This window comes from Acipenser ruthenus, chromosome 1 (assembly GCF_902713425.1).
Source record: "Acipenser ruthenus chromosome 1, fAciRut3.2 maternal haplotype, whole genome shotgun sequence".
In the NCBI taxonomy this organism is placed as follows: domain Eukaryota; kingdom Metazoa; phylum Chordata; class Actinopteri; order Acipenseriformes; family Acipenseridae; genus Acipenser; species Acipenser ruthenus.
In genome coordinates, this window is record NC_081189.1 from 42,528,815 (window position 1) to 42,542,897 (window position 14,083).

Consider the following 14,083-nt stretch of genomic DNA (forward strand, 5'->3'; position numbering starts at 1 on the left):
GCAGCTTTTACAAAAAATAAAGAAACTAATGCTGGATTGCATCTTTTTTTTCCACCACCTTCAGGTTTTGCTTAAAAGCATCTAAACTCCTTAAAAGCACAATATATTTAAGTATTAGCTTTTTTATCTAATTAGACTCTCAAGCATATCATCTATTGAGAGGAACAGTAGTTCCTCACGCCAGGTTATCTGTGAGAACTGCCAGAGACTCTCTATACAGCACGGATCGTTTACATGTTTTCAGGGTATTGGCGCAGCAAAAGTAAATCAGCCAAAAGCACCATTCCACTTTTAATTTGTAGTTCCCAACACTCTTAGGTGAAATGTTGGGGAAAAAAATCAATATCTGTCATACAGTAAGAGAAATAAGTTGCCAAAGTAAGATAAAAATGTCCTCCTTCTTTTTCTCCTGTTTTTTGGCAGATTTTTGCAGACCCCAGGGAGTTTTATCCACGCATATGTATATTACAGGACATCCGACATGGAAATATACTAGGGAACACACTTATTGTGACATCTATATCATTTATATTAAATTACTTATTTCTGTTTTAAAATGGAACATTTGCCTGCAATTTTTTTTATATATATATAATATAAATATAAAAAAGGTCTGACGTGTGTGGGATTTCATGAAACTATAATCTTCATTTTTCAAGCATGTTGTGTTTTTATTACTGTCACCAGTGCTACACAATTAGTTGAGAAAACAAACAGTATTTTGCAAGATGAAGCCAGCCAGCTGAGAATTCTCAGGACTTTTTCGAGTCATCATCCCAGCATTCTGAGATTCTTATATTTGAAAAGTTTTGGTTTCCTGTCAGTGTAACGCTCATTGTGGTCCCTATTGGCGCAAGGAAGTACGGTTCCTCTCGATACTGGTTGATGAGAGTAATGCTGTTTGTGGTCCCCAGGATTCAATCAGTGAAAACAAAATGTATATTAACAGGTAGATTGCCTTCCTCCCAGGAAAACAAGACAAAAACAGATCAGCAAAAGCGATGAACTATGATTCAGCAGTTTCCAAAGGGTACTTATTACTGAGATAGTCTTTGTTTTTACAGGAACCGGCTGAAAACGAGCTCTTCTTGGTTTAGGGTACTTTTTACTTAAAAAACTAAATTGTAAATGGATTTCTAAACATTGGAATTATAATTCCTGTCATTCCATGTTATTCATTGCGCACCTTTCCCCCCATCTCCACCAGTGCAATGGTTTAAGCCAGTAGGTCCGTCTAGGGTTTTTTTTATCTTAAGTTTAATAAGAGGCACGTCCGTTGGTGCTCTGTATTGTTATACAAACATTTATATATTAGAAGAGGTTGAATTGCTACAGTGTACACAAATTTGGGGTCACAAATGGAGATTAGATAAAGGGACATTCAGAACAGAAAATAGGAGGCACTTTTTTACACAGCGAATTGTGAGGGTCTGGAACCAACTCCCCAGTAATGTTGTTGAAGCTGACACCCTGGGATCCTTCAAGAAGCTGCCTGATGAGATTGCTGCTTTTTGTGTACTGCTTTGTCAAGATGCTTGTCAATAGTACCTTTTCTTAGATGATCCAAAGACACATTATAAGTTGCATGCAACGTCCCCTTTTTGTAGCTCTGAACGTGATCTTCTGTTGAAATGAATTTAGCTTTTTCTGATTTGTCAGCTGTCTGCATTTTTAATGTTAATCATACACTGCAAGCTAATAAATCAACAACATCTAAACAACCATTTAAAACTTCCTGCCTCTGACTCACATGTTACATCATTGTACAGTATGAGGAATTCACCGATCATGAAACCGGTGTTTGTTTGACCCCGTTGCCGTATTGACGCTGGACCGTGTACAGCTACTGTAGTGCTGCTTCTACGTGAAAAAAGTATGAAATGAACAGGGGAGGTGAAGAGTAATGTGAAATACTGTAAGGAAATAAAATGCATATTTTTCGGGGTAGAAAATATATCTAGAAGTTGAACGAAAAAAATATATAAAACATTTTTTTAATTGTATTGCGAGAAATTCTGCTTTATATTTAATTGTAGTCTAATTATGTAAATTGCATTAATATAGCTGTTTATCCATCCATCCATCCATTATCGATCCACTTCTCCTGGTGAGGGTCATGGCTATAGTTGTTTTTTTAAATTGTAATTGCAATTCACTCCGCTTTTGTGATAATGGTACATACTCTAAGCACAAAACAAGCAACCAGGCACATTCAAAGTACATATGCAGGGCAGGGGGTGCAAGGGGATGAGTTCTAAGATTTATTTATTTAACTTCTAAGATTTGCTTTTAAATATTTCACACATAATTTTCTTTTGTTAAATAATTTTACATATTTGCTGCAGACCCCCTGAAGCTTGGGAACCCCTGGTTTAAGATATTTTTTTCTTGTTTGGACTGTAGTATGTTGGTATTTCATGAATGAAATTGTTTTGAAAGCCATGGTTTGTTTATTATTGATAGTAATGAATTTTATGAAATATCTGAATTTATTGTTCACAGCTGTCAGTTGTCTTAAGGAAAAGGATTGTGTGGCAATTATTGTCTTATGAGTGACCGTAATATAAATAATTTATTCATTCATATTTTTTGTCCGAAAATTTATTTTATGGTGGAATTAATTGAAAATAAAAGTATGAGCATTGTTCCTGGGACTTGGGTTAAGGATGGCATGACATGGTGGCCCAACTACTCAAAAGATGAGAGGATCAACCGAGCTATTCAAAAAAACAAAGTCCCCGGTGATTGCTGGACTCGCCATGATGTAAGAATTCTGGTAAAAACAGGTTAGTACTGTAATTGTGGAATTAGGTCATTCTTTCAAAACTCATGCTTACAACTTGGCTTGTGTTTTGCATCACAAACAAACCCAGTTTGTAGAAACCATTGGGGCAACCTTGACCCCCACCACTTTGACAGTTGTGTCTATTTGCTTGGTACTGGCCAAGGTTGCCCCAATTGTTTCTTCTAATTTAGCTTGTGTTTTTGATACATGTTAGAAGAAACAATTGGAGCAGCCTTGGACCCCATCGGTTTTACAGTTGTGCCTATTTGCTTTGTGCTGGGCAAGGTTGCCCCAATGGTTTCTTGAAACTTGGCTTGTGTTTTTGATATCTCCACTTTAAATGGCTGGGCACCTTTGATAACTTGGTGTTTTTTTCACATTTCCAATGTGTTTTTGTTTCAGATATAAATCATCTAAGTGGCTTATACAGGTTCAAATTGATCCTAGAATGCACATCCACAGTGATTTTCAAAAGCATGACCAGATCAGCCCTTACGTAAACCAAAACATCTGTTTTAATAGTTGATTAAAATATTGCTCATTGTGTAGTGCTACTGTGTACTATATCATCAAATATGTATATTTTTTAGCATTCTAAAACAATGACATGGAATGTATGTAAAGATAGCTCAGTTTGGTTTGAACTGGTGTTTTGCCTAACTGGTAAAGCCAGACAGTGGTGGGAGTATTGTACAGTCTAAATATAGTTTACTGGTGTTAAAGGAGGTTTAATAACAATAAGGTTAAATGCACCAAAGTGATATTTACTAGGTGTGTTATGAATTCTGGATTCTTCATTCGGATCCTGTTATAATACCGGTATCTGCCTACTAGTGTGCAGTTACAAAAAGGGATCCTCAAATAAGTTATATGCTTCAAATTCCAGAAAAGGTAATTACAACATACAGAACATCTATTAACACTAGAACTCCCGGGCGCACATACATACCTAGAACTACCCCAGCGGTCCTTTTTATGTTATATTAAAATGCGTATAAAACTACTGCAACATTGCACGCTACGAAACTGTTCTGTGTTAAATGTAGTCAAAATAGCTGTTTATATTAACATACCAAACATAGTGCTATAATTCCGATTTCCTCACTTGTATTTTCCCATAATTTCTTTGTAAATCAGACGTTCCCCCATCTTGCCTGTTGTCACATAATTCAATACACATTATGTTGAGCTGCGTCACTACGCAGGACGCAACGTGCTCTCGGGGCGGGGCTAGTGTTGATAAGAGCATGTTAGGATTTGTATGAGGATTACACGACTCGTTAATAAATGTGAATTATTGTTTCAAAGTTAAACCTGTCTGAGTCATGTATTCCCAGAGCAATGTTCCTACCTTACAGGAACTACAAAGACTGTGAAATCCCAACGAGACCAAACGAACTGAAACAGCGGCCTAATGAATCCAGCAAGTCTTGTTCAACTGTGAGGCCACGAACATGACACCTGTGATATTTGGAGCATAAAAACTTTGGTTTGCAATGACTTTAGCATTTTGATGTTATTGTTTGTTTTCCTTCAGGATATTGTCTGTGACACAGTTTTTACATGCGAGGGAAACCTGTTACAACACAAGACTTGGGGATGGTGCTGGAAGGGAACTTATGATTGCAAATGGTGGGTTATAAAACAGAGTGGTTTTAGCAGCTCAGAGACGACTTTTGACACGCAGCTGGAGCTTACGACACTGTGGAGCAATAGAGAATAGTGCCTGAGATTTGTTTGTTTGACTGTTTTATACAAGTGTTTTCTGTTTACCCTTTTATTTTGTGCTTGAGTTCGACTCTGTTAGCTATTCAACGGTAATTTCTGTCTCCAGTCTTGCAATAGCTGGTTTGGTACACTATTATTCAGTAACTTTGTTTTTAGAAAATAAGTATTTTTAAATAGAAAATAAGTATTTTTACAGCTGTTGATAGATAAATCGGGTCTGAAAATGTCTCCTGTAGCTATTCAAAACAAGCGCGAAGCTCTCAAGTTCAGCAGCACTAAGCCAAACCCACTGTTTTTACTATGACAGTCAAAATGACAGCCGTGGTAGTTCTAGGTATAACGTATTATATCTCCATAAGTTTCTGCAACCCTGGGTCTACTGATGGTTTGAGATGTTTAATATATATATATATATATATATATATATATATATATATATATATATATATATATAGGAAAAGTAAAAAAGCACAGGTGCCTAGCTGCCAAATCAGTGGAGAAAAATGCATTTAAAAACCATGATGCGCCAAAAAGACTGCTCCGGTAGTTCAAGTGTTAAAACATACAAATACCGGTAACTTAAAAGTAGTCCGTAGCCTGTAGTTTCGCTTTCGAGCTTTGTAAGAACCGTGCAAAGCGTTCCGTTTGAACAGTATTTGAACACCAGTAAAGATGTCACTGAAACTGTCGAAGATGATAAAGAAACATAATAAACTTAGTCTAGCATTTTTTTTTTTTTTTTAAATCAACTTTTTATTAGGAGATTCGTTAAAAAATTGTTATTTGATCAGCAAGAGACTTGAAAATTTATTTTAACCTTACTTAGTGAGTAATCAACTGTTCAATATTTTCACCACAGTTATAAGCTACTCAATTCTAGCTGGTTTAGTATTCATGCACATAAGCATAATATTGAAAACTTTTTTTTTTTTTACTAAAACTAACACTGTACATCACTTGTTCATTACCAACTATATAGGGGACTAATATATACAGAAATCTTCACATGGCTATTGTGTTGTATTACACAAATTGAACATAATAAATGGCCGCACAATTCGAATCTTCCTCATTTGGAAGTGACCCTGTTATTCCATAAGAATTCTGGAATCCATTTCCCATCACTAGCTTAACCCTTGTTATAGAGATGCAACATAAAGAAGATATAAGATAAATTTATAAGAAAAGGTGAGTATTTTAGTATTCCTATCACTGTATAATATTTAGGTAAATAAAAATACATTTTATACATATAAAAAATAACTGTGTTATTACAACATAAGAGTGTAATTGAGACAAAGGAAGGTAAACTAAAGTTAAAACATTTTCCAGTCAAATCACATTTCTCACCATTTTGAATGGCCACAAGTTATGCACTTAGTTAAGCTTTTGTATGGTTTTTTTTTGTTTTTTTTAATCAAAACTAGATAATGCAGAAAAGCAAGCTCTTAAAACCAGCAATTCAGAATGGACTGATTCTGTTTAACAGCAATATATTGTCAGTTCCTTGTGGTTACAGTATCTGAACAGGGTGTACAGGGCTAACCAGAATGATTGGATGTGAAGGACGACGCATAAAGACCCTTAATAGCCCTTGCTTCACACTGTACTAAATGGCATTCACTTCATTGCTTGCCCGGCTGTCATCACATACAAATGAAAGATGGAAGAATAAATCATTGCGAACATTAGCACCGTAAGTTATTTTCATAAAGCAACATATATTCTGTAACAGAAGATGGAGATGAAGAAGATACAGCAGGCTAATAGGCTTTTCATGAGAAGGGTGGCATAAAGGGCAAATAAAAGGCATTCACAAGCCAACCTGAAACTCACAAATATTATTAGTTTTCTATGAGTGTGTTATCAATGGGCCAGTGATATACATTTTGTTAAATGCTGTCAATACAGCTCTTGTGGTGGTATAGATTTCCTTTTCTTGCTTGAGGTAAACTAGGAAAATATTCTAGACAGGATATGATGGTACGTTCCGAGAGCTAAATATTCCTGTCTTCATGTTAAACATTATTATTTATTTCTTAGCTGACGCCCTTATCCAGAGTGATTTACAATTGTTACAAGATATCACATTATTTTTACATACAATTACCCATTTATACAGTTGGGATTTTACTGGAGCAATCTAGATAAAGTACCTTGCTCAAGGGTACAGCAGCAGTGTCCCCACCAGGAATTGAACCCACGACCCTCCAGTCAAGAGTCCAGAGCCCTAACCACTACTCCACACTGCTGCCCCTAAACATAAAGAGCAGTTTGTAAATCCAAACACTCCCTGTGGTTTGTCACATTTTACAGTAAATATGTGAACTGTGTGGCAATGTTTGGATCTGTTAAGCTTCTGAATCTCAGCAAGTGTGTAGCTCCAAAACCGATTCTATAGAGATGCAAAATAAATAAAATGGATCCCACTGACAAACATCCATATTTTCTAACATGTTTGTGTTTAGTTGAAAGACTGGAAGTCAACAGGCATTATGGAATGGAGCCCTCTCAAATTTAATGAAAAAGGGTTCCGCTACTTTCTAAAAAAAACTGCATTATGAACAAGCATGAGAGTAGTGACTACAATACAATATCAACTCAAGGTTCTGGCACAGAATTTGGTAAAGGTGTCACCGAGCAGAGGCTATTGAGAAAATAACCTGCAGAAACTTTGGTGCAATTTTCATTGCAGCCACTTCCATTTTTGTATTCTGTCTGCTTGTGTTGTCAGAGTGACGTAAGCATCAATATGGTTTTAGGTGGAAACACCTGATGGATGCTGCCTAATGTGTGCACCTTGTAGCTCTTTGTATTTTATTGATGAGTCAATTCTTGCACTTCAAAATTAAACCAAAGCCAGAATACACTGGGACAACTCTGATTAGTTTGCAACAACAATGAGTATCCATACATTGCAAAGTCATGGAATTATTATTATTATTATTTATTTCTTAGCAGACGCCCTTATCCAGGGCGACTTACATCATTAAGTTTAGAAATGGTACAGAATTGGATAATAGACTGAAAGTCAAAGTTAATTATAGATTACTTCGGGTTAAGGTTTGCTATCAGTCATGTTTTCTGTTTCCAGAACTTTGTGTTAAAGTCTGCAAACAGCTCTGCTGTTGACATTCTACCATCTTGACAATGTAAGTTTTGTGTATTGATGAATTTAGAAACGTTTCTTATGCACACATCTGAACATGTATTTCAGCTGCCTTGGTTTAAAGCAGCCAAAATTAAAAATGAATGGCGTTAAAGTGCATTTGTGGGCAAGTGAATGATTATTCCTGTACAGCAACAACTACACACATTACAATTTACCCTGAACGTAGTCCATTTGATGTTCATCGGCATCATCATCCAGCACTTAATGAGCACTTAAAAAGATACCCAATTATAAGACCAAAAAAAATGGGAATACTTTATGGTTGCACCTACCCCATAGGATTTAGTGTAGATGACCAGATAACGGCTAAACCAAGGGTAAAGCTCTTAACGATTTTTAACTAAGTAAATATATTCTGCTTTCATTGCAAAAGAGACCACTTTCTCCTCAAGTCTCCAACAAATAGAATTGGTGGTGACTGTGGTAAAACCTGCTATTAGACCCTAATGCTTTTAGAAGGAGGAAGTATGAGGCAATGAAAACTAATTAAATTAGAGCATCTTATCAGGAAGCAATATTCATAGCTAGACTTTTTTTCACCTGATCTGGTGCTGACAGGGTAAAACAGATTAATGAGCCTAATCTGATTAAAGTCCACTGAGAGGCATATTGTGTTTGAGCAGCAAGAAAGTGCAGTTTGACCAACAGCAAAAGTTTCTGATTCGAAGACTTTAATCTTTATAAGTAGTACTACAAAGAAACTTAAGCCCCTTTCACACTGGCATTCTCTACCCAGGTCGCGACCCAGTGTCATGCGTGTCATCTACGTGATTTCACACTGCTTTTTCAAGAAGCAGGGTTGACCTGGGTGACAAAAGCAAGTACACAATACGCATACGCAATGCCCCAGTAGCAGCAACATTCACATGACCACCCTTTCATCTGTTCAGGCTTTCAAGATGAATAGCTGGCCCAAATGTTGATTAGAGCAAATGTTTTTTCATCCCTGCTGCAATCTGGCGCATGCTGTGTCTCAATCAACAGAAATGTGGCAAAACAGAATAAACAGAAATGTTCCTTGCGGAAGCAGACATGACTCTTTGTTACTTCGTCCACTTACAAACGGCCATCATGCATTTTGTCTGGACCCGGGTACGACCCAGGTATGTGGTTTCACACTACGCAGGATTGTGACCTGGGTTGCAATGCCAGTGTGAAAGGGGCTTTAGTCTGGTCTAAGGGTAGAATGACTGCTAATTCAATAGAGTCGAATAGGTTGACAAGTTACCACTTTAAAAAAATGTTTTAATGAATCATGTATTTGAGAATGTCTGGTGCTCTAACACTGCTGTTTGTGCACAATATTTTAAAACTGCTTGCAATTTATTAATGCTGTAAAATGTTATTTCTATTTGGCACATCTAAACCCCATTACCTCACAATCACATAATGCGCTAGCCCTAGTCTGTTTTGTAAGAAAAGTCACGTTTGTCTAATTGTATTACTACAGTATGTTTCTTTTTAGGACTACTGAATATATAGTGAAGTTACAGTATAGATGACCAATAAGACGAATTAGCAGTAATGCAAAATACATGTAGTTTAAATCAAAGTTATCAAGACTAACCAACTATTCCTGAGTAAAACAGCACAATGAAACAAAGGTTGGGATAATAAAAGAGGCTCAATGGTGCTAAATGGTTTTGCTTGGTATTCAGCCGTTCGCAAACTTTTTAGATTTATACTTACAGTAGTCCCCCAAATCTTACTCTGTATTTCATTTCACTCTAAAATTAAAAAAAATTAATGAGGCTCTTTAGGTCCTCATTTACTAAGTGGCGGTAATTTGGCCAGAATTGCGGGAGCAAAAATACTGGTCAGAAAAATTCAAATTAACATAGAAATGGTGGGTGGCAACAGGTCTGAAGTTGTGCACAGTATTTATTCTATTGACAACAGGTGAAGGAACTTACTTATAAAAGAAAATATGCTTAAATAATTTAGTTTCAATTTAAAATAATGTTATTATCTACACGTCATACAACAATGTCAAGCCTACAACGCATTAGCATGGTTTGTTTTGTATTGCTTGTAGGATAGACAACAAACAAAGCCTGCTACTCATTTGATTTTACTACTGTACTGTTTAAACCTGTTGTACATATCTATATTTATACATAGTGTAATGTGTACAAACACATTCATGTTACTTTAATATGCCCTTATATTTATTAGGCTATTTATATTTTTTTTACTAAATATATGAATAACGAACTGTATAAATAGGTACCAGACTATTTGACACGTTACAAGATTCATCAAGATTAATTGTTACAATGTAACCTTCCAACTTTGTTAATGCCAGAAAGAACCTACACAAAAAAGTACATTGTAACTATGGGCCGGACCAAATCAAAGTTAGCACTTAGTGAACGACGACGTGAAAGCATTCGCAGTAACAAAACATAAGAAAAACTCCAAGCGAAATCTCACGGAACCAAAACAAGCCCTTTCCGCCCTTCAACAAGCAGCGATCGCTTGTTGACTACAAGTGGGTTGAGAAGGGGGAGTGGTTTGCTATCGCCCGACCAAATCTACTCAATTCCAGCTATAAATCACATCGCAAGACTTTCGCAGGACCGGATTTTATAGTCAACTTCGAAGTTATCGAAACTATCGCGTATTAAGCATTTAATGTCTTTCAGTGATGGTAAAGTGTTTCAGATATATTTTCTTTTATTTCTTGTCTTTAGGGTGTCCACGACAAACTTTTTATTTAAGTCGACGGGCCTGTAGGCTAGTAGTACTTCTCACTTGCTCCTAAGCTGTGACATCACCTACTTTCGTTCCAATTTTTCATTTCTTAAAGGCACAGTGCCTTACAATGAACCTCATCAAACTCAAGTAAAGCAAATGTAAACAAACTGGAATACTACTAAAGAATGTATTAATCTTTTAATCACAAAAAGGCATTCAAGCTGTGGCTCAGCTCACTCTGTCTCTGCTGCAGATTGAAAGATGTCATTAACACATTTACACGTAAACACACACAGGCATACCGGTAATTCATTAATGTAACAGTTACACACCTACACCAATTCAATTGTGATTATCAGCAGAATTATATAAAGGCTACACATCAACCTTCTTCCCTAACAATGGCTGGCATCGAGGCAATTGTGATACTTTTAGAAAGAAGAAGACAACGCCATCAGCGCCCGCGTCCCACTCCCTACTCCTTCAGACCCCATCAGGACCTAACACAACTCATTGATCATCTCCTGGTTGATCATTTTTGGTTCGATCGTAACACTATAGAATACTTGTGTGATGTGCTTCGACCTCATCTAATGTCTCGGTATGCACGCAACCACCCCCTATCTGTGAAGACAAAGGTCTGTGCCGCTTTGGTGGGATATATAATGTCTCCCACATTTGTGGGAGACATTATATATGTGAACAGGTGGTTATTACATTTGTGGGAGACATTATATATGTGAACAAGTGGTTATTACATTTGTGGGAGACATTATATATGTGAACAGGTGGTTATTACATTTGTGGGAGATATTACATTTGTGGGCAGGTGGTTATTACATTTGTGGGAGATATTAAATTACTTTTGTGGTTTGTACAGGGGCACTGGATTGCACTCATATAGCAATTAAGTTACTACAGTACAGGCCCTCAAAGTGTGCTCGCATCATCATTGCATGTTGTGTACTTCACAACATTGCATTATCCTGTTATGTAATGCTGCCACAAGAGGCCACCAGCAACCAGAACAGCCAGTTGCTGGGGAACGACATGATCCCGGTGATGAGGGAGCAGGAGGTGATGGGTCTGAGGGTGAGGAGGATGTGGGAGCCTATTCCCAGTGCCAAAGAAAACACCTGCAAATAATCTAGCAACATTGTATGTAGGTAGGTATACAAATATGTTATACACAAACTGTGTCAAAATAATTATTACATGATACTGTATATTCAGTGTGTTTAAATATGATAATGCATTAAAAAATATAAAACACTACAAATGTAAACCAAAAAAAAGTTTATTAAACTGCAATATTATTTTCTGCTATAAAAAAGTTTTTTATTTTTATTTGGAGGGATGCCCCTGTCTGTCCAGGATGCTTGCCAGGACGGGGGCCAGGTTGTCTTCTAGAGGTGGACCCCTGTATCTGAAGTGGAGGCGGCTGTGGACACTGTGGCTCTGGCCCTATGTGACAGACCAGACAGTGTAATGTTAATGTTCTGTGAGTGCAACTACATTTGTGTTGAAAATAAATAAAAAAATCAAACATGTTAGTTTCATTTCTCCTTTAAAAGACAGGTAAAAGGGCAGGCTACTATTTATTAATGTTGTAATTCACAGCTTTGATGTATATGGAATGCATGCACATTTCCGCATACTCCCCAGAACATAGGTTGTATTTATGCATGTGTAGACTGAATTCAAATCCTCATGTTGTGATGAGTACATTTGCTAATCACCTCTATATACTTACCAAAGCCAACAACAGGAGCATCGACACCCCCCACACATTCGTGGCCCATCAGGGACAGCAAACGTTCCAGGGGGGTGAGTTCCGGTGTGGTGTTAACTCCCCTGCCAGTCTGTGCGGTGGATGTCCGCTGGTCAGCCACTCTGGTTCTTAAGCTCTGTTTGATGTAAGTCCATTTTTTGCGGATGTCCTCGCCATCTCTTACACCACTCGAGGATGCCGAGACCCGTGTTGCTATGTTTTGCCATATACGGGCCTTGGCACCTCAAGCGAGAGAAAGGCTCTGCACACCGAAGAGCTCGTCCCATCTCTCCACTACCTCTACCATGATGATGTCTTCATCCTCTCTGCTGAACCGGACCCGTTTTCTTTTGCACTTGGGAAAGAAGAGGTGTATTCTACATTAGCATCAGCTGAATAAGGTACAATAACAGCACTTTGCATACAGGATGCGTACCACCCTATATGCTATATGTTTGTATAATTAAATAGTTTCAGTGATTTTCTGGAAATGCAGCCATTTACAGTAAAACACAGTTACTTGCAGGGTTGGGGTCAATTCCAGTTTTTTTTTTTTTTATTCAATCTCCTACTTATAAGTAAACTAACCCTGTGCTGTATTGGAATTGTAACTGTGTGGAATAGGCTGTATTAGAATTGGATTTGCTTATAAAACCGAATTGGAAATGGAAAAACCTGGTTACTTGTATTGTCACAGCCTGGTGTGCTACATATTCATTCTCAAGTGTTGTATGTAAGGTGCCTTGCTGGATAAATGCTTTAGCCACACTACTGCTTCTAATAATAACATCAACAACATATGAACAGGTCATATTGTAGGTTATGCTAGCTTTACAATATCGCCACTTGGTTCTGATTGCAGAAAAATATGTATTCATGTGTTGGTTTTGTTCTCATTAGCGTCTTGTACACGTAGATATAACCTATACAATAATAAACATCTACAAAACATAAACAATCTTGTAAACAACTTTTGAATACAAACTCATTAACAAATAAAACACACACAACGTTAAATGCCTGTAAGAAAAATACTACTACTAAAATAATCATTTTATATATAGATATATACAGTATATGCGCGTCAGGGTTTTGCGCGTGTATTAATTATTTCACAGACTCCTACCTTCGTTTGTTTTTGGTAGCGTTCTTCCTGTTTCCGCCTCTTTTGCTTCCCAAACAAGCGATATCCGTCTCTGCCTCTTTCACGGATTGGATAAAGATACGATATGGAAACTAGCGATACTATCACAGTAACACTCTTTCGCAAGAGCAATCGGCGTTTGATTTATTACGTGCATCATTTTCATCCCAAATGGAACTTTTGCTCTCACCTATTTATAATAAAAATAATAATGTACTTATTTGGCTGATGCTTTTTTCCAAAGCGAGTTACAATTAGATATTATACAGTTGGGTTTTTACATTGCTTCGTTCAACAGTCCAGAGCCCTAACCACTACTCCACACCGCATGCATGTATAATGCATAGCTCTCAGGACTACAACTCCAGATCCGAGTTCAATTGTAAGTCGGATTATTATTTTTTTTTGTACATTTTTTGCTCCATTTTTTTCTTCAGGTTTTGGGGAGGTGTTTCTTTATCTTAGGAGGTTTTATTGATTGATTTATTTGTTTGTTAGTTTAGTTAGTTTGTTATTCATATATTTGAATATATATATTTATTTCCACATTAATTAAAGTACTATATGTATTTGTATGTTTTTAATTGATTTATGTTTGTTTAGTACATTATGTAAAAATACAGATATGTACAATAGGATTAAACAGTACAGTAGTAAAATCAAATGAATACCTAGCAGGCTTTTTTTTTGTGTGCGTCTATCCTACATGTAATAGAAAACAAGTCATGCTGATGTGTTGTAGGCTTCACATTGTTGTAGGCTAGATAATACAATATTATTTTAAAT

General features: G+C 36.7%; 1 long non-coding RNA gene across 1 annotated transcript; it reads right to left on the reverse strand.

Annotated features, from left to right (window-relative positions):
* Nucleotides 1–10,615: 10,615 nt before the first annotated feature.
* On the reverse strand, nt 10,616–13,470 carry LOC117420869 (uncharacterized). The gene is made up of 3 exons (XR_004547425.3): nt 13,280–13,470; nt 12,136–12,508; nt 10,616–11,846 (listed from the first exon to the last, which is right to left on the reverse strand). It is a non-coding gene; the product is annotated as an uncharacterized LOC117420869 (long non-coding RNA).
* Nucleotides 13,471–14,083: the final 613 nt, after the last annotated feature.